General features: G+C 56.1%; 1 long non-coding RNA gene across 1 annotated transcript; it reads left to right on the top strand.

Moving 5' to 3' along the window:
- Positions 1-875: 875 nt before the first annotated feature.
- LOC139077508 (uncharacterized) lies at positions 876-12,867 on the top strand. Its single transcript, XR_011530100.1, has 2 exons — positions 876-1,195; positions 12,612-12,867. It is a non-coding gene; the product is annotated as an uncharacterized lncRNA (long non-coding RNA).
- Positions 12,868-19,330: the final 6,463 nt, after the last annotated feature.

Raw genomic sequence — 19,330 nt, 5'->3', positions numbered from 1 at the left:
GCCCTGAGAATCTCCAACTGCCCTTGCTGTGATGTCTGCAGTCTTTGGATCTCAGGTGGTGGCTGCCAGAGCGAGAAGCAGCCTCTGTTCCCACTGTGGTCCTTCTGACAGCAACATCTGTCCCCAGGGTAACACCATATGTCAGTTTGCCACAAACCTGGTTAGAAGGCCAGCCTCTCGGAGTCTGCTTACCCTTAGACAAACTGGTAAAACCAAATTTTTGAACTTTTCACACCGAGGACCAAATCCTGGTGACTCTACTGAGCACGTAAGAATGTTAGCTAACATGTTCTGAGTGCTTGTCATGTGCCCGGCACTGGTCTCAAAAATTCAGATATAGTAGCTCATTCAATCCTCACACCAATCTGGGAGGTAGGTACCATTATTAGCCCCATTTTACAGATGGGGAAACTGAGGTACGGAGAGGCAAAGTAACATTCCTGAAGTCTAACAGCTGATAACTGGCAAATCAGGATTCGAATCCAGGCATCCTGGCTCCAGAGGCTCCAGAAGTCTGGTGAGGGGCCGCCTGGAGCAGACTGCCCCCCTGAGTTAAGGACACCCAGATTTGGGCTCCCAGTGTCTGCAGTCAATTTCTGGCCGTACTGCCAATTAGCGTGCTACCTGAAACACATCACCGACTTTCTCTGAGTCCCCATTTTCTCCCTGGTTGAATGAAAGGGTTGAACTCCATGAGCCCCAGCTCGGTTCCAGCTCTGACATTTCAAGAGCCTTCATCAGGCTAAAATAAGCAGTGAGAGGCACGCTGCGGTCAGGAAAGGGCAGCCTGGGACGTGCGTGCGTGGAAGCCGGAGGCTCTCGTGGTGAGGGGGCGTAGAGGGCTAATTGCGAGTACATGAGCTCAGCTAGGGGCCACTTTCTCCCCTCCATGCCCACAGCTGGCTGTGAGTCATTGACCGGTCATAGGCCACAGTGGGGCTGCTGGAGACAGGGCAAGCCCCGAGCATGAACAGAAGACAGTTCAGTCCGGTCCCAGCCTTAGGGGCCTCAGGGGGATGTGTGCTCTTCCCAGTCCCTGTCTAGACGCTACTGCACCCCAGCTAGGATGGCGTTCCATCTCTGTCTGCTTGAGCAGAACACCCCTTTCTATTTCAGCTCTGCCAGCCCTGGCCCTGCACTGCTCATGTCACAACCTGTGGGCACCTCCTCTGTACCAAGGGTGGAATAGAGGCAGGTAAGACATGATCCCTGCTCTCAGGAAGCTGGGGGTCGGGACGTGGGGGCCTCCTGAGCATGGGCTAGGCATATGTCTCAGGCTTCTGAACCTGCTGGGGGCAGGTGTTCAGAGCCAGGGTGTCCACCCCCTGCCCAGCCCCAGCCTCTGCAGATAAGGTCATTGCTGACTAAGGCCAGGTGCCAAGTTTCTCCTTCCCAACCCTACCCTTGATCCTGAGAAGGAAGCTGCCAGAGGGGCATTGACCTCAGGACAGACTTGTGCCAAGGGGTTACCCCCTGGGAAAGTGGCCCAAAGTGGATTTCAGAATGTGACCTCCTTCAGAAAGCTGGGAGGTGTGGGGAGGGAAGTCAGGACTGAGCTGTTCCCAAGACACCTTTCTCCCTGCCCTGCTATGAACATCATCCAGTAGGACACGTCTGGCATTGCTGGATGGATTTGAAGTGTGCTTTCTTGTATGTACGTGTGCTGCGTGCATCTCTCACCAGGCTGAGCTCCTTGAGGACAGGGTCCTCGGCTCGTTGTCCACCTGGGGTCTGGCACAGCCAGACTCACAGACAAAGGTCAGATGTCTCTGGCTTTCTGCCCAGTGCGTGAAATACTCTGTAGTATCATCAGTCATATTTTGTTCATTCATTCTTTCATTTTTCATCATTCCTCGGTTCCTTCATTCCCTGGAGTAATAGCTCCTCAGAGAAGTGCTCTTGGTTCTGCTTAAACTCATCCTGAGAAGCACAGAGTATTCCAGGGCAGACCAATCCGCATTGTGACCAGTTGACTTTTACAACCTTACTGTCGATGATTTGAAATCAGACTCCCTAGGTTCACCTTCTACTGGTGTTCCTGCTGCCACTGAGAACCAGTTTAACCCTCCTTTGTATGGCTGCTGGCAGCCTTCGGAGAGTTCAAGGCATGCTCAGTTCCCTTCTTCTCTCCTCCTTCCCTCCCTTCCTCCCTTCCTTTTCTCCCTCCTCCTTTCCTCCATTTTCTTGAGCTTCTGTTGTGTGCCAGACACCAGGGAAACAACAGTAAGCAGCAGCACATGTAGCCCCTGACCTCGCTGAGCTTGCAGTCTAGTTAGAGAGACTGTGGTCCATCATGCAGAAAACTGTAAAGCTGCCTCTGGTAAGGGCCCCCCAAGACCAGGGCAAGGTGGGAGGCAGAGCACAGGAAAGTGGGACATACTCCACAGAGAGGCCAGAAAAGGCTTCCTGAGGAAGGTGCTGCTTTAGCTAGCGGGAAGAGCATGCAGGGCTTAACTAGTTAGGGAGGGAGGAAAGTTGCCAGTGGGAGATGTGGCACATGCAAAGGCCATGGCTGGAGTGTGGGCCTCCCAGGTGTCTGGGCCCTTCGTTCTTGGGGCTGAACATCCTTGTGACAGTTCCTCATATGACCTGTCATATGAGGACGGGGATGATGAGTTCCCCACCCTGTCGCTGTCTTTGTCCTTGTCCCCTTGAGAAGAAGATCCCCAGGTCTGGACCCTGTTCCGGGAGGGACTGGCCAGCTCAGAGCCCAGGGGCACCCCTCTCTCTGCCTAGCCTCCACTCATGAGGCTGCCCTTCCATGAGTGCCGCCCAAGACTGCATACTCGTTGCTCCCTGGGGGACAAGTCCCCTTCCAGAGTGCTCACTGGAACCAATCTTACATGTGGCCTCCCCCAGCCTGTCTGAGCTGTTGAGTGTCTGACCTCACATTCGAGCCCTTGCGTTAACCCTGTGAATGCTCATCTCTCTGGTCTGGCCTGTTTACTCCAGCCTGGCAGGGTCTGTTCTGAGTCTGGATTCTCCTGCTGGCTGATGCCCAGGGCTGCCTCCCCTATGAACGTGACCAGGTCCTATGTGCACATCCTGGACAATGTGCTGGCAGGTGAGATCTCAGAGCACAAGTGGAGAGGAGGACAAGGGGCCTGAGAGCCTGGAAGGGGGCTATGGAGACACATCTGTCCTGAAAGAGGTGCCTAGATCCCAAGGCCAGAGCTATGCAGTCACGCTGTTCTGTGCCCTCTGACCCCCGTCCTGTGCCTCTCTGCAGGCCCTCATCAGTAGAGATGGACAGTTAGGCCAGCTGCATGTGCGTTTGTGCATGTATGGGGTGCACATGTCTGTCTATGTGTCTGTGTGTGTGGAGTGCGTAAGCCTGTGTGAGTTGTCTGACTATGCCTTGCTGTTGGCTGGCACCCACCTTTTGCCATTATTAACCCTGTCACTCAGGGGTGGCCAGGTCACCAGAGCCTTGGAAGAGGTCCTATCCTACCTGCCTTGCCTAACAGCCACACCACGTGGCCCCATCTGCCCTTCCGTACTCTGACCTGCCTGCAGGGTCCTCACTCACCACCCCAGCTCACTCAAGTTGCTGACCAGGCAGCCCGGCACGACCCCCTCCTCAGTCCTTTACTTCTGCCTGCAGGTCTCCCTGCTGCTGATGCCACCTCCTCTGGGCCCCCTCCTCTCCTCATCACTTCTGTCACCCCCTCCTCCTCCTTTCAGACTCAACTTAGCCATGGGCTCCTCCAGGAAGCCCTCCTGATCCTCCTCTGTCCTCACAGACTGTAGGATCTAGGCGGGCAGGTCCACGTGGGACTTATTATAGTGATTTCAGAGGCTAAAACGCAACGCATCTTATGAAATGAATGAAACAATAACCTCTGTGGGCTTCATATTCCCCATGTGTAAAATGAAAATAATACCATTTGACACACAGGTTCTGAAGAGGGCTCTGAGAGATAATGTATGTGGGTTTCCTGTCACTGTGCTGGACACAAACATGCTCCAGAGACAGTTCTAAGTCCCCTGTCCTTTAATGTCTATGGACACATGTTCTTTCAGTTTAAAAATATTGTACATTTTGGAGTCCTTTTGGTCCCAAAGCATGACTGGCTTCCTGTAACTCGGGTCTCCACTCAAATGTCACCTCCTCCCAGAGGCATCCTTTCACCACCCCACCTAAAAGACCCCCTATCCCCCCACTCTCCACTGATAGTTGTCTTCTCACCACCTGAACTTTACGGTTTGTTGACTCGTTGATCACCTGTCATTCCCTCCCTAGAATGTGAGCACCATGAGGGCAGAGACCTTGGCTGACTTTTCCATTCCTGTAGCCCCAGTGCCCTGTCATGCCTGGGACATTAGCAGTGACCCAGGCCAGGGCTGCTAAGTCTCTAGGGAACAGACACCAGTGTATGTGTGTGTGTGTATGTGTGTGTGTGTGGGATGGAGGATGGTGAGGTAGCTCTCCCCATCCCTCATTGTACGTCCCAGGGAGGTGGGGACTGGGGGAAACTCCTGTGCTCCCCCACATGTCCCCTGAGGGCAATTGGGAACAGCGATCTTTCCAGGGCTGTGCAGGTGCAGATCACTTAGGGGTGAAGGGAAAGGGCAGCACCTCGTTTGCCTGGTGACCCCAGGCAGCTGGGGCTGAGCACAGGCCTTTCTCAGGACCCCAGAGCACAGTCCCTCTGTGGGCAAGGAGGGACTGGGTACTGCTGCTGTTCCCCCACTTTGGAGGGACAATCCCTGCTGTCCTGAACTGGGACCCCAGGCCCAGGCCTGCCTCTTATCGGTGCCATTTTTCTTTCCTGTGTGGCACCTGTTCCTCTCCTCACTCTTGCCTTCCTGTCACTAGTGCCTGATGGGCCTCCTCCCACCTGCATTCTCTGTTGGCACCAAATTCTCACATTTCCAGCATCAGTGGCGCTGTGAGGCTCACTGCGTCTCCTGCAGGGGGCTATGCTGCCACACTCAGGCTGCCTGGTGCTCAGCCCCCACCCCTGAGGCACTGTGGGCCCCTGCCAGTCCCCCAACTCTTGCCACTCTGGCATTGGCCAGGCATAGTGAGAGGGATCCCAGAGAAAAGCTGCCAGAGGCTCCCGCCCACACCTGCTGCCCCTCCCCCGGGGGAAGGGCACTCTCAGTCTCCACTTGTGCCCCCTGTCCCCAGCTGAGGAGGCCAGGGCCAGACAAGCATACTTGACTTCTGGCTTCAGGGGGTAGGGAGGGCAGTGAGGGTTGGCCGGGACCCCGCTTTGGACCCAGGCGCCTGCCCAGCCTCAGTGGGATTACCCATTTTGAAAGGACTCCCCATGCCAGCTCAAGCCCCCTACTCCGTTACCCCTCAGCCCTGATCCCTACACCCAGGCAACCCACAGTCACTGTCAGCACCCCCAGTTCTAGAACTCCCAGCCCTGGCAGGGCCCCAGAGTGTTTGCACAGGGAAGGATTTCAGGGTTCAGAGGTTTGTGAAGTATGCTCTGTGGAGTGCCCTGGAGCTGAGCTATGTGCACGTGTGTGTGTGCACGTGTGTGTCAAACTAAACATCGGCGCTCTGGGCCCCCACTCCTCTTTTGTCCATAGAACCCCAAACTTTGTCTGTGTTACTAGTTGAGACTCCACATAAGTTACAAAAGGATCTGTTATTTTTTTAAAAAGAAAGGTTTGAAAACTAGACAAAACTCATTTTACATGTGGGGAAACTGAGGCGCAGAGGAGGACATGTCTTCTCAAGGTCACCATGGGCTCAGTGGCAGAGCTGGTACCATACCAGGCTGCCTAGCTCATAGGCTGATGTTTTTGCCAAGACCAGGCCGAAATGTCCTTCTCAGGAGGTGGCAGGTGGGGGCAGAGTGCCAGGAAGGCCCTGTCCAGGGAAGCGGGTTAAGGTCACAGCCTCCCCACCCCGCGGGCCCCCTGTGAAGTGCCTGGGAAAATAGTTGCATTGGAAAGGTCGCTCAATTCTTAGCTAGAGGCTTGAGGTTTTGGAGTGGGAAGGGGCAGGATGAGAGAGAGAGAGTTGCGGGGGAGCAGAAGACAGAGATTCATCCTCTGGATCACTCACACCGCCTCCCCCAGTTAAAGCCCCAAAGGCCCTCCTGCCAGTTTGAGAGCTTCTACAGTGGTGGTCCCTCTGACATTTCTCCACAGGAGGAAGAAGGCTGCTCCACAGGCACCCCACCACAGCCCTGTCCCACTGGAAGCAGCCTCCTACCCCCAGCACCTGACTTCCAAGCACAGGGAGCTGGTGCCAAGCACTGAGGAGGCTGGGTGGCCCTGAAGTGATGACTTCTGGGGTGGGAAGTCTATAAAGAAGGGGGCATTTCTGTCTCAGGGATCCTGTGGTTGCTCCCCTACTGGCAACAGCAGAAATGGCACAGGAGGGGGCTCTGTGGCATTCACCGTGTCTTCTCTCAGAGTCCAGATGGGCACCTGGGAAAATGCTATTGAATGAATGGCCGTGTCCATCCTCCCCTGGCGCCCCACAATCACCAGCCTCCCTCCTCCACACTCTGTCCTTTACAGACTACAAGGACTGAGTTATTCTTAGTAGGTTTCATTCATCAAAGTGTGACAAACGGTGTCCTGGGAGGAATGCTTGGGCCGTGAGGAGAGCCAGGGGAGTTGGGTGGGGTGCAAATGCCACATGTGTGGGGAGAATCTGATGATTTCAAGGAGCCCCAGTATGAGGGGAGACACGGCCCGACCCTCAGGGAGCCCCAGTCTGAGGGGAGACACGGCCCCGTGTTCGGGGAGCCCCAGTCTGAGGGGAGACCCAGCCCTGTCCTCAGGGAGCCCCAGTCTGAGGGGAGACACGGCCCCGTGTTCGGGGAGCCCCAGTCTGAGGGGAGACACAGTCCTGTCCTCAGGGAGTCCCAGTCTGAGGGGAGACACTGCCCTGCCCTCAAGGAACCTCTAGTCTCATGGCAGAAATTAGCTGTCATCCCTGCTGGAGAAGATATGGTGCCTACCCAAGGCACAGACTGAAACTCAAGACGTAAAAAGGAGGTACTAGAGGGGTTTCTAGAAGCGTGTTCAGCCACCACTGCCACCGCATGGGGGGGAGACAAAAAGGGGGGTCCCAGTGACACTCACCTCGCAGGCTTATGGAGAAACACGCAAAGATGACAAAGGGTGGCAATAGTGCGGACTGAGATCCTAGCAGCTGAGGAAAAGGGTGAAGGCACAGGCCAGCTGGGCTGGTCTAAATCCCGTGTTTCACACTCAAAAGCCTCAGGGACCAGTCTGGCCACACTGGCCTTTCCCTACGGGGAGGCAGTCGGAAAGCCCACACTGTCTGCAGGATCTCATCTTCAATACAAAGACCACATCCTCCCACAGGCCGCTCCACACCTCACTAAAGATTAACCCTGGCCCAAGGCCGCGAGCCTGCGACTCCCTGGACACCAGGGAAGAATTCCCGACAGAGGAGAGGTTTGAGCCTGGTTGGATAAAGAAGTAGACAGCCAAGTTGCTCCCCCTTAGTCTTGGCTGCCAGGCCTGGCTTTGTGTCTTCAGGGCCTCCTCCCACCCTTCCTGGGATGGGAGACTGAAGCCACCCGTTGCCAGCTCCCTTGTGACGAACAGGCCACAGCTGGTCGGCTGCCAAGGGCTCCGGGTCTATGATGGGGGATCACCTTTCTTTGCAGGAACGTAATGCCCTCGCCAAGGGAAGGAGACGGTGGGGCGTCATAGAGCCACCCTTAAATGAGCTGATCTGGAAGTTTGGCTTGGTGGCCTTCCCTGAGAGCCTTTACTGTTTTGTGCCTCATACGCAATATGGGGATACTGTTGCCCTGGTGCCCTACCCACTCCTCCCCCGGACAGTTAGCTTTCCAATAGGCCTCAGTGTCCATGTCAACGAAATGGGTCCACCGTCCCTACTCTCCCAGTCCCTTCCAGCAGAGATCTCCAGGACTGTAGGCTTACAGGGAGGGAGGGGCTGGTCCCCAAGTCCCGCACCTCCCCTCTCCCCACTCCAAGTGGGGGTCGCAGAACTCTCTCCTGGGACTGCGGGGCAGTCCCGGAGGGCAGCAGGGGGCGGCGGGCTGAGCGGATGCGCGCTGTCCTGGGCACCAGGGACGGGTTCAGGGACCGGGGAGGGGCGGCCTAATTACGGCATGTTGGCCCAGCGCCGCAGAGCGCCGCGAACGAGAGCGGCAGTGGGTAATTAGAGAGCATTAGCCGTGCCCCTGCAATCCTGTAATTTCTCCGCGCGCTCCGGGTGTGTTGTAGGAGGTGAAGCGATGCGGGCTCGGCTCTGAGTCAGACTCTCAGAAGCCCGGGTGGGGACACAGGGGGCGGCAGAGGCCGCGGAGAAGGGACTCCTGCCGTAGGAGGCGCCGGCGCCTTTCCCTAGCACGAAGTCACCCGTCCTGGGGCAGCTCGCGGGGCGCCCACTTCCGCGGACACAGGAGGGCGGGGCCAGGAGGGGCGTGGCCTGCTCCTCCTCCCGCCTCCAGGGGGCGCTCCTCGGTCCAGCGGATCTTCTCGGGGGCATCGAGTCTAGTTCCCGGGCACGCAGGCATGTGGCCTGCTCTCTGCGCGCAGGTGGACTGAAAGAGATGCAGATGCAGTGCACGAGGCAGAGGCGCCCCGAGTCCCGTCAGACATGGGCAACAGACGTAGGACAGCAAGAGAAAAAAAAGCAGAGACATCTGAAGGGAGTGGGGGCGCTTGTTTCACCCAAGCCCTGGAATCAATTCTCGGGGAGCAGGGAGGAGCCAGTGGGGGACTGAGGCTGGGAGGGGAGTTTATTTATTAGCCAGATTAGCTAGCATTAATGGGGGAGCCGTGGTGGCCGGCGGCGGCGGGGACATAGCTGGCATAACTGGCATAGCGGCGGGGCCTCCCGCGGCGCGGGGCTCTGGCGGCTTCAAAGGGGCTTAGGGAGGCCCGTGGTGGCACTGCCACGGCCCCGCGGGGGAGGGCGTGGGCGCTGGCGGCGGGGGAGAAGGCGGCCATTGTGCACCGAGGGATTAGGGATCTGGCTTGGAAGGAATTTTAAACTGCTGCAAGCCGGCGCCCCAGGACTCCCCCTCCCTCCTCACAGCTGCTTTCCAGAGCACGCTGAGGTGTTTACCTGCATTTCCGTGTATGGGAGTCCCCCCTCCTCCCTCAAATTGGAGGCATCTAGGGCTCTCAGATTTGGCAAATAAAAATACGGGACGTCCAGTTAAATTTGAAGTTCAAATAAACAACGAATCATATTTCAGTACAAGTATATCCCCTACAACATGTGGGGCATACTTATACTAAAAAAATTATTCGTTGTTAGTTTAAATTTACCTGGGCATCTTGTATTTTTTTCTAGCAGCCCTACAGTCACCAAAATGTCTAACCTGTGTTTGCAACAGATTGGGGGCTCCGGAAAAATTCGCTGGGGTTGTGTGTCCCTACCCGCAGACTACGACGTTTCCTACAGCCAGCTGGTATGTTTCACCCTTCGGAATGGATCTCTGATGGTAGTACGTCTCCATCAGACTAGGAGCCTCCTGAGGACAGGGGCTGCTTTAGAGGCTGGAGCTCAGAGCTCAATGTCGGTGTCTCCTTCGTCACACTGGGGGTTCCCTGAGGCAGGGTCTGTTTACTTCCAGGAGGGCAAGTCTGTCTCCCTTCCTCCCCGCAGGCAGGTAGAGGCCCCTCCCCCATTCGTGTAGCTTCCTGCCCACAGGGGGCGCTAGGGGCCCAGAGAACTGACAGGCGGATGGATCCTGTTTCTTGGGACTCAGGGCTGCTGGTTCTCTGGTGTTGATGCACCTGGGGATGGAGGGGCCGGGGGTGGTCCCCATCTCGCGTGGCTGTTGACCTGGTCCTGGCCCTTGCTCTGGCAGTCGAGGCCAGGCCTGTCTGGCCAGAGGCTGTGGCCAGCATGTGGGAGAAGCTCCAAGTGTGGTTACCCACAGTTTCTGCCAGGAAGGGACAGTGTGGCCCTTGGCGCAGAACGGCGCTGCGCATCTCCTCTCTCCTCATTACCATGGCCACCAAGCCCTATCCTCCATCACCCTCACTAGACCCCACTGCCCGGCCTTTGCTTGTGCTGTTCTCTCCACCTGCTGCACCTGCTCTTCCTGTCTGTGAGGACAGCTGAAGTGCCACTGCTTCTCCTGGAGCTCTGGTCTTCAGCAGGGTAGGTATGGCCAAGAAGGCTGCTGGTGCCCGGGGGTCTTCTGATGAAAAGAACTCTCCATCTACTCCCTCCTTCCTCACCCACCTGAGCCACAGGGACCAAAGAGGGGATAAGGTGGGAGTGGGGGAGATGGGAAGGTGGAGGCAACGTAGGTGGAAAGGGGGCAAGAAGAAGCCTCAGCCTCCATCTTCTCCCACTCTGCCCCGTGTAGCCCCTTCCCAAATCCCCTCATCCCCTCGTTGCCTCTGAACTCTCTTCCCCTGAAGCTGAGGGAAGCCCTGGAGGAGCCCTTTCTCACGGTCACAGCCTCAACAACCCCCACCCCCTGCTCCTTTGGCCACAGCCACCTCGGCCTCTGCAGAGCCCAGGCCTGGCCCACCCGTCCCTGCAGGGCCCCCTCCTTGGGCTGGGGCGCCTGCTTCCGCGAGTGGCATCATCACCCCACTCCTCAGGCTGCCCAGTCATCAGGTCAGCAATTAGCTACTTCCTCTCGGCTGCATGAGGCCACTGAACGTCACAGCCCCTCCCCCCGGCCAGCCGCCCGCGGGAGTGCTGGGGGGTGCCCCCCACACTTTGTAGTCAATGCCAAGTCCTGGCTCAATCCCCCCAGTCTACTGAGTACCGGGGTAATGAGACTCCCTGTGCTCCTGGGGGCGGGAGAAGCGTTCCTGCTGCCTCCTCCCCTCGTGTCACCCCATCCCATTGGGTGAGGACACTCCAGCTGCCAGGGTGGGGCGGTGCTGGCTCAAGGGCACCTGCGGCTGGAGCTGGCGAGGCTTGAGACTTAGGTGCCCCTGTTCCCAGTCCTAGGCAGTTTTCACCAGGCTCTCTCGCCTGGGGCCTGGGAGTCTGAGAACTGAGGATGCTGGCAGTTATCTGATAAGGGGGGAGAGATGGGGGAGGCACCCTACAGACGCCCAAGCCTGCAGGGGGACAGGCTTTTCATGAACATCCACAGGGGCTTGCACCCTGTGCCTAGGCACTTTCACAGGTACACCCTGTGCAATGTATGTCCCACCACAGCCATGCCCTCATGGGTCCCTGGGGGCAGCCCACCTGCAGGTGTGCCAGCATGCCCAGACACCCCCTCCTCCAAATGTGTGCTCACTGACATGTTCACAGAGAGAATAAGCTCACTACCACACCAAAACCAAAACCAGGACACCATGGAGGAGCCCAGGAGGGTGGAATCAGAGAGACCACCCCAAACCTGCCCCCCACTGCTCCTTGGGCCAGAGGGTCTTCCCGGGGAAGGTCGGGGGGGGGGGGGGGGGGGAGGCTGCACTTCCAGGGTGTGGGTGTGTGGTAGGCAGGGAGACGGTGGGAGGAGCTGGGGCTGAGTCTGGAGGAAGGGCTAGGGCGTGGATTTCCAGAGAGAATAAAAGCATTCCAACAAATATAAACAAATGTGTGTAATCTTAGGCAGATCATTTAACTCCTTAGGGCCTCAGCAATAGCATCTGTAAAATGGGGATGATGAGAATACTACTTAAACTTGGTTGTGAGGTTTAAATGAGTTAACTGGCCAGAGCAGGCCCTGACTGACATTACTATTGAGGAGACCCTCCCAATGTCCTGTCTCTGGGGGCAGGTTTGCCCGAAAGGGGCTGCACTAGGTCTTCCCTGACCATGTGCTCACCTCTGTCTTTCTCCATTTCCTGGGGTCCAGCCCCAGCCGAGGCGTGGCGGGTGATTGGCTACTCTCTGGATTGGCCTAGGGGCAGGGCCTGGGAGGGGCTGGCTACCTGCCCCACCCCTACCTGGCTGGCACAACAGGTAACTGAGTGCTGGCTTCTAACCCTGGGAGAGAATGAGTCAGCCAGCACCACTCCATCCAGGCAAATGGGGTGCAGGGGACAGGAGCTTGGGTGGAGGGGCCTTCTAGGAACGTTCCTGGAAGAGGACCTGGGAACGGATGCTGCCGCCAGGAGACACCACCTCAGCTTACCAGCCTGTGCCCAATTCAGCAAACACCCTTGTCCTTGCTTCTCACAGCTCACTCTCTGGATTCATGAGGCAAGGCCCTGCTGGCCCACCCTGGCTGGCTCCAAACACGGCTTCAACCACAGCAGGGAGCCAGGCCTGCTGCCACCATGCTGCCTTGCCACCCTTCTCAGCTTGTCCAGCAGGGTGTCCATGGACACAGGGGCACACACACTCTCACTTACATGTGCCCACGGCCACATGAGCACAACCAGAGACACCAATGCAGACACGTTCTCACAAGCACATGCACACACACTCTCAGTACTCCCTCACACTTGTACGCACCCACATAGACATTCGTGTACACTCACAATTTCATACAACCACACTCATGTACAGCCACACATGCAGAGTCGTAATCACTGCTGTTGGTGGAATTGTGTCCCCCAAAAGATATGTTGACATCCTAACCCCTACTACCTGGGAACATGACCTTAGTTGGAAATAGAGTCTTTGTAGGTGTAATCAAGTTTTAAGATGAGATCTTACTGGATTAGAGTGGGCCCTAAATTTGATGACTGGTGTCTTTTAGGGAGAGAGAGATTTGTAGACACAGCGACTTGGAGACACACAGGGAAGATGGACACATGATGATGGAGGCAGAGATTGGAGTGATGCAGCTGTAAGCCAAGGAACACCGGGGATTGCTGGCAAACGCCAGGAGCTAGGAGAGAGGCATGCAACAGACTCCCTCAGAGCCTCCAGAAGGAACCAAACCTGCTGACACGTTGATTTTGGACTCTGGCCTCCTTAACTACGAGAGAGTAAATTTCTGTTGGTTTAAGCCACCAAGTCTGTGGTAATTTGTTATGGCAGCTCTAGGAAACGAATACAGTCACACACACACACGTGCACACACACACACGCACACACACACATGCTGCTGGCTCTAGGCTCAGTGACGAGGTTGGTGGAGTTCCTCTTGGGAGCTGCTCTGCCTCTGTCCTCCTTCCCCTGTGGCTGGTCCCATGAACCCAAAAAAGCTCATGGCCCAGGGCAGGAGCATGATAATTTTCAATCCCTCCTTCCCTCCCTGGAGTTGTTAACTAAGCATCCCCCTCAAAATCTGCTCTCAGGATGGGTTGCCATGTTTACGTGCACTGAAAGACATGTCCAAGAATGCTATGGCTGCTTTACTGCTATTAATTAAAAACTGGAAACAACCCAAATGTCTATCAACAGCAGAATAGATAATAAATTGTGGCATAGCCACGCAATGGAAGGCTGCTCAGACAGGAAAAAGGAAGACGTAATGCTGCAGGAATAGCATGGATGACCCTCACAGACCCCACACTGACCACACTGGGCCCCATACAAAGAGTGTATGCTCTGGAGTCCGTGTGCGTGAGGTTCAAGAACAAAGCCAACCCGTGGTGATAAAAGTCAGAATAGTGGTTACTTCTGAGAGATGGGGTTGACTGGGAGGGGCTTGAGGGAGCTTCCTGGGGTGCTGGAATACTCTGTGCGTGATCTGGGTGGTGGTTACATGGGCATATACATATGCACAAGTTTGCCAGATCTCTTAAGATTTGTTCAATTTGATGCACAAACCTTACAATTTAATAAAAAGTAAGTTTTAAAAACTGGGTTCCCAGGAAGTCAATGACCAGAAGCCACCGGATAGCATCGTCTGGTGGGGGCAGCTGCACGGTTTGCCTTGTCCCCATGCTGCACTGGTGTCCTCATGCCTGGGACTGCTTGTGTGACAGACTTTTCAGGATATTTGTTGACTATAAACATGAAGCCTGGGGCTACCTGGGGAGACCATGGGGTGTCAACGCAGCCAGACCTTCCAGAGATGACCTGTCTCTAGGTGGAAATAGGGAGTGCACATGATCCTATTGGAATCTACTTCCCCAATTAAAAACCAAATGTGATGATTTCTTCCACAAAAAGCTCACATTGAAGAAGAACAGCCACCTTTTATTCAGCTTTTGCTATCTGCCAGGCATAGAACAAGTACCTTTGAGGGACACGGCCATGTTACCATTTCACAGACAAGAAAACTGATGCTCCAAGATGTTGAGTAAATCCCCAAGGTAACACAGGAAGCTCAACAGAGGGGATTTGATGTGATAGTCTGGGGCTCCCTGAGGGCGGAGCCATGTCCCCCCCAGACTGGGACTCCCTGAGGGCAGGGCTGTGTCCCCCTCCTACTGGGCTCCGGGATTTCTAGGCTGGAGGGGTTTAGGGGAGGACTTATCTGAACCCGACTTTCGTGGCACACGCACTGCTTTCCTGAAGCGGCTGCGAAGGGGCTGCTGACCTGGCTGCTCTGCTCCTTCTCACCCTGGCTCTCACTACTACGCCTAACTCAGGGCTCTGCCCACAGGTGTGCCATAGTTTGGGACCATGGACCTAGGGGTGAGGGAGGGAGGTGGGGGAGGGTGAGCATCAGAAGGACCTGTCCCTTTGGGGGCTGTGCTGGGATCAGTGCTGGAGGTGCCCACCCCTTCCCTCCCTTCCTGGCTGGCCCAGTGGGAGTCAGGACTACCCAGCCAAGCCATCCAGAGGCACACTGAGCGGAGAGCTGGACCCTGCCCCTTGCCAGGAGGACAAGCTGGGAGAGGGGTTCCATTTAAGGATGTATGGAGGGCAGAGCACAGGGCGGCCCCCAGCATGCCCAGGCCCAGGTGCTCCTCACCCTGCTCACGCCTCACCAGCAGGAGCTGGGTCATATGATGGGGGCGAGGTGGTAGGTGTAATAGGAGCTGACATCCTCCTTGGCCTGCCCTGTGACTATATTAAGTTCTGTGCCTGGTCTCCCCTCTCCCCCACCCCCAGGACTTTCCTTCCTTCCCCAGGGATCCTGCACTGCAGATTAAGCAGTCATTCCTCTCCCCTCCCCACTGTCCTAGGAAGGGGGCTGGAGCCTAATGAGGTCAGAGCCAGGGGGTGGAGGAGCAGAGGCAGTAAATTGAGGCCTTGGGTGCTAATGAGCCGCAGAGGGAAGCGCCTGGGCAGGAGGCCATGCTCCCGAGGCCTTAGCACCCTCACACTTAATGTCTCCCGCCCACCGCCCACACACATGGCCCAGGGCTCACACAGAACACCCTTGCAGGCAGCTGAGACATGGTTTACATTCCTCCAGGCCAACCACGGGTACCCCTGCACGTGTGCACCCCCCGGAGCCCGTTATTACCCTCATAACACTGTTCAGGAGCTCACGTCTGCACACCCAACTGTACATGCAGGCACTCTCGCTTGCAGCCCTTTGCACTCATGTGCAGACCGCCCACCCCTGTTACCATTTCTCCTAAGCCCTCAGAGTCTGTGGCTGAAGCAGGGGGAGCCCTATGGCTGCAGTGGGGTGGGGAATGTAGTCTGGGGGCTACAGGCCATTTGCACCCCCCGCCTAGATCTAAGGGCTCAGTCGCCATCTCCCCACCCCCTTGCAGTGAGACTCCCCACCCCAGGTTGAGGGCAGCGGGTAGGGCAGGGTTTATTAATAAACTTGCTCCTGACTGGAAAGGGCTGTGCAGAAGCCCCAACTTCAAGCCAATCATAGCAGAACTTTCCAGGAATGTCACCCCAAAGCAAGCCTTTCTCTGACTCCAGGATTATTTCCCACCCCTGACTTCATCCCCTTGGTGTGTGGGGCTCCTGCCAGGTTCCACTGGCTCTGCCCAGCAGGCCTGCTGTCACCTGGCAGCTGACATCTGCCTTGGCCGCCACCCAGAGAAAGTCACAGGCGGTCGGTAGTGGGGCGGGGATTAGAACTGCTTCCTCCCTCATCGAGTTCTACTCCTTGCTCCCCCAAACTGAGGACGGCTGAGCCCACTGTGTTGGGAATGCAGAATGGCCTCTGCCTCACCACCAACAGCATTCTCACGCTGCCCTTGTACCCTGCTCCAAGTGGGGAGGAGCCCTGAAGGCAGAGAGCCCGGGCCAGCTTACTGGCCTTGTGACTTTGGGCAAGCAGAATATGACTTGTCTGTGGCTCATTGTCATCATTTATAAAGTGAGGATGAAATTGCCCACCCGAAGGTAGCTGTGAGAATTAGGAATGTGTGATGGCTGGTGTGAACTGTAAAGGACTGTGTACAGGAGTGTAAAGTAAATAATATTTATGTTCTTGCCTCTATCACTAATTGCGTTCCCATCTTTATCACTGCCACCACCATCACTAACACCTCCACTGTCACACCACCATCTCCTTCCCACCATCGTTTCCTCTCATCTTCAGCACCATCGCACTGCTATCCTCATCAGTACTTCCATCACAACCACCACGTTATCACCTATCCATCATTCCAAGAACACTGATTCAACTCCTACCATGTTCAGGGTCACATGAGTGGCCCTTTGGAGGTGAGTCCTGCCCTGTGTTCCCCACATTAGGAACAGCCTATATCTCTCCCTTCCCTTAAGCCCTGGCACACAACCCCTCTCTGCCAGGAACCCTTCCTTGATCTACCCTGCAGTACTCCGATTACTTCTGTACACTGTGGTCAGCTGTGCCTGTCCCCTCCCTGGCTGGGGAGTGTGTGTGTGTGTGAGAGAGCACTCACACTCTCACTATTTAAACCAGTGGATAAAGTCAGCCTCCACCCAGATCTCCTACACACGGCCTAGTGGCTCTGGGTCTCAATCCTGGCTCTTATGTTTTCTAGCTGTGTGACCTGGGACAACCCACTTTCCTTCCTTGTGCCTCAGTCTTCCCAACTGTGAATTGGATTAATAATAGATTTAATAATCGTCTCATATTGCTGTAGTGTGGATTCCCTGAGATGTTGTATATAGAGTACTTAGAACAGAAGTGGGCACACAGTAAGTGCTTGATAAACATTTGCTATTGTTTATTATTATTGTTGGTCCTTCCTACTGCCAATGCTTCACACAGGACTTTGCACTGTCAATGAGAATGAATATATTAATGGATATGCTCTGACTTTCCAATGTAAACATCTTGGAAGGGAAGGAAGATTTGAGCCTTTCCGAGAAATGTGTGGACCCCTGCCTGCTCCCAGAAGGTTCCTGAACTCTGGGCAGTGGGTTAGGAAGGACCATGCAGGGAGGTTGGAGCCAGGCCCGGCAGAGTTGAGCTTGAATCCTAACTTCACCAGCTGAGCCACTGTGGGCAAGTCATCACTTAACCACCTCAAGCCTCGGTTTCCTCATCTGTCAAGTGGATCACTGTGCAGGTCCCCTGTGAGACTATCATCTCTGTCAGTCTTGAATGCAGGCGCCACAGGTAGCTGTGGGTGGGAGTCAGGGCCAGTGTACCCTTTGGGCCTCAACCTTCTCATGCAGATAGTAGATGTCCCCGCAGAGCCTGCTTCCTAGAGTAGGTGGAGAAGATGCTGAGTGGTGGAAACTGCTCAGAAAAGTAAAACACTCTGGAAAACTTCCAGGGACAGCATTAATAATGATTGACCCAGCTTGGCCTGACCAGAGAAAACGCACTGAGGTCTGAGCTGGGTTCCTGGAGCAGGGCAGGGGCCACAGGGGAGGGGGGCCAAGGGGCCCCTAACCACAAGCTCAGGAAGGCCACTCTGTGCTCAGACTCTCACGTGCACCATGACATGGTCCATGGGGAGGGCTGAGGCAGCTGGGACATGGCGGAGGGGTTGACCCAGGAGACCTACAGGCTTTCCAGGAGTCCCCAGTCCATTGACGTCCACACAGCTGCAGCCCCCCGAGGATTGCCTCCACCCTCCTCCGACAGTGGCGCCCTGGCCATGAACCCCCAGCGAATAAACAGGGGCAGCAGTGGCTGACTGGTGTGTACTCTCAGCCCCCACAATGTAAACTCCCGGAATGTATTTATGTTGTCTGGGCCTGGCCCCAGTCCCCTGCCCAGCTTGGAGGGGTCACGCCATGCCAGACGTCACACATACAGGGCAGCTGGATTCCTCCAAGTGGTGGTGGTGGGTGGCAGGGATAGGCAGGGGGATGATGGGGGACAGGGACCAAAGACAGCTGGAGCTGGGTGGCCAGAGGGAGAGTTGCAAAGGGGGAAGGGAAAGCAAGTGTTAGCACTGAGTGCTCAGACTGTGCCCTGTTCCTAGAACTGCAGGTCAGAATCTTCATATCCCTGGCTTGGCCAGTGACCTGGGTCACTCTGTGGCCTTCCAGGGCCAGTCTTGGCCCCAGACTCCGGGGTCAGGGAGCTTAGGGCTCTGCCCAACCCACAACTGGCCTGAGAACTGACCCACTAGGCCTCTCTTTGGTTTACCTTTTCACTACCCTCTGCCGGGCACTGCGCCAAGTCTCTTGTGCACATTATCTCATTTAAGCCTGACCATCTGCCTGGGGCGGGAGTGGCTGCTCTCCTCATGACCCCGTGGAAGGTCAAGGGGTAAGTAAGCAGGCTGAGGTATTGGAGCCTGGAGTGCCCGGCCTGGGATTAGAACCTGGATCTGTAACCAGAGTATCTCTACTCTGAAGAGCCATGCCAAGCAGGCCGCTGTCCTTGAGGGCAAAGTCACACCAGAGTCACCACTAGAACCCAGGGCTCTTGAGTCCTGGGTCAACTTTCTTCCCACACTATGCGAAACAGGGTGGTGAGGAGACCCAGCCCAGCTCTCAGGGAGCCCCAGTCTGAGGGGAGACACAGCCCTGCTCTCAGGGAGCCCTGGTCTGAGGGGAGACACGGCTCTGTCCTCAGGGAGCCCCAGTCTGAGGGGGAGCCCCAGACCACAGGAAATTACTAACTGGACGTACCACTGGGGAGGCAGGTGGAGCCAGAGGGCTTCATACAGCTGCAGTCAGTGTGGAAGACTTCCTGAGGGATGGTGCTGGCAGCCCCTTTAGCAAGGAGGAGTTGGGCAAGTGGTGGACAGCTTTGGGTGGCCCTGGAGGCTGGAGCTGCATTCTCACACTGCCCTGATTAGGAAATGAGGCTTATCCTCCACACCACACTCCCGCCCCCCCCACCCCCCCTCCCACCGTTGGGCCTGCCATTCTGATTCTGCCCAGCCTGCCTGGGAGGGGCAGGAGGAACACAGCCTTGTGACAAGCATTCAGCTGGGAGCTGTGCACGTCTCAGGAATGACACCCAGGGAAGGCTATTTTAATCTGGGAAGTTGCCTATTTTAATCTGGAAAGTTGCCTGCTCCTCCTGCCCACCCCAAAATAACCAGGCTCCCAAAGGAAGCTGCAACATTGTGGGCTGCCACTGGCCTAATGCAGCCCTCCAGGCCCTGCACCCCCAATGTGGCCAGACTCCCTCCTCAGACTGGCCCTCCCCTCTCAGACCAGAGCCCTCCCATACGGGGGCTGTGTCTCCTCCCTCAGACTGGGGCCTTC

Source organism: Equus przewalskii, chromosome 19 (assembly GCF_037783145.1).
Source record: "Equus przewalskii isolate Varuska chromosome 19, EquPr2, whole genome shotgun sequence".
Lineage (NCBI taxonomy): Eukaryota > Metazoa > Chordata > Mammalia > Perissodactyla > Equidae > Equus > Equus przewalskii.
Note: the sequence above shows the minus strand (reverse complement) of the source record. Positions and strands in the feature narration are given on the sequence as shown.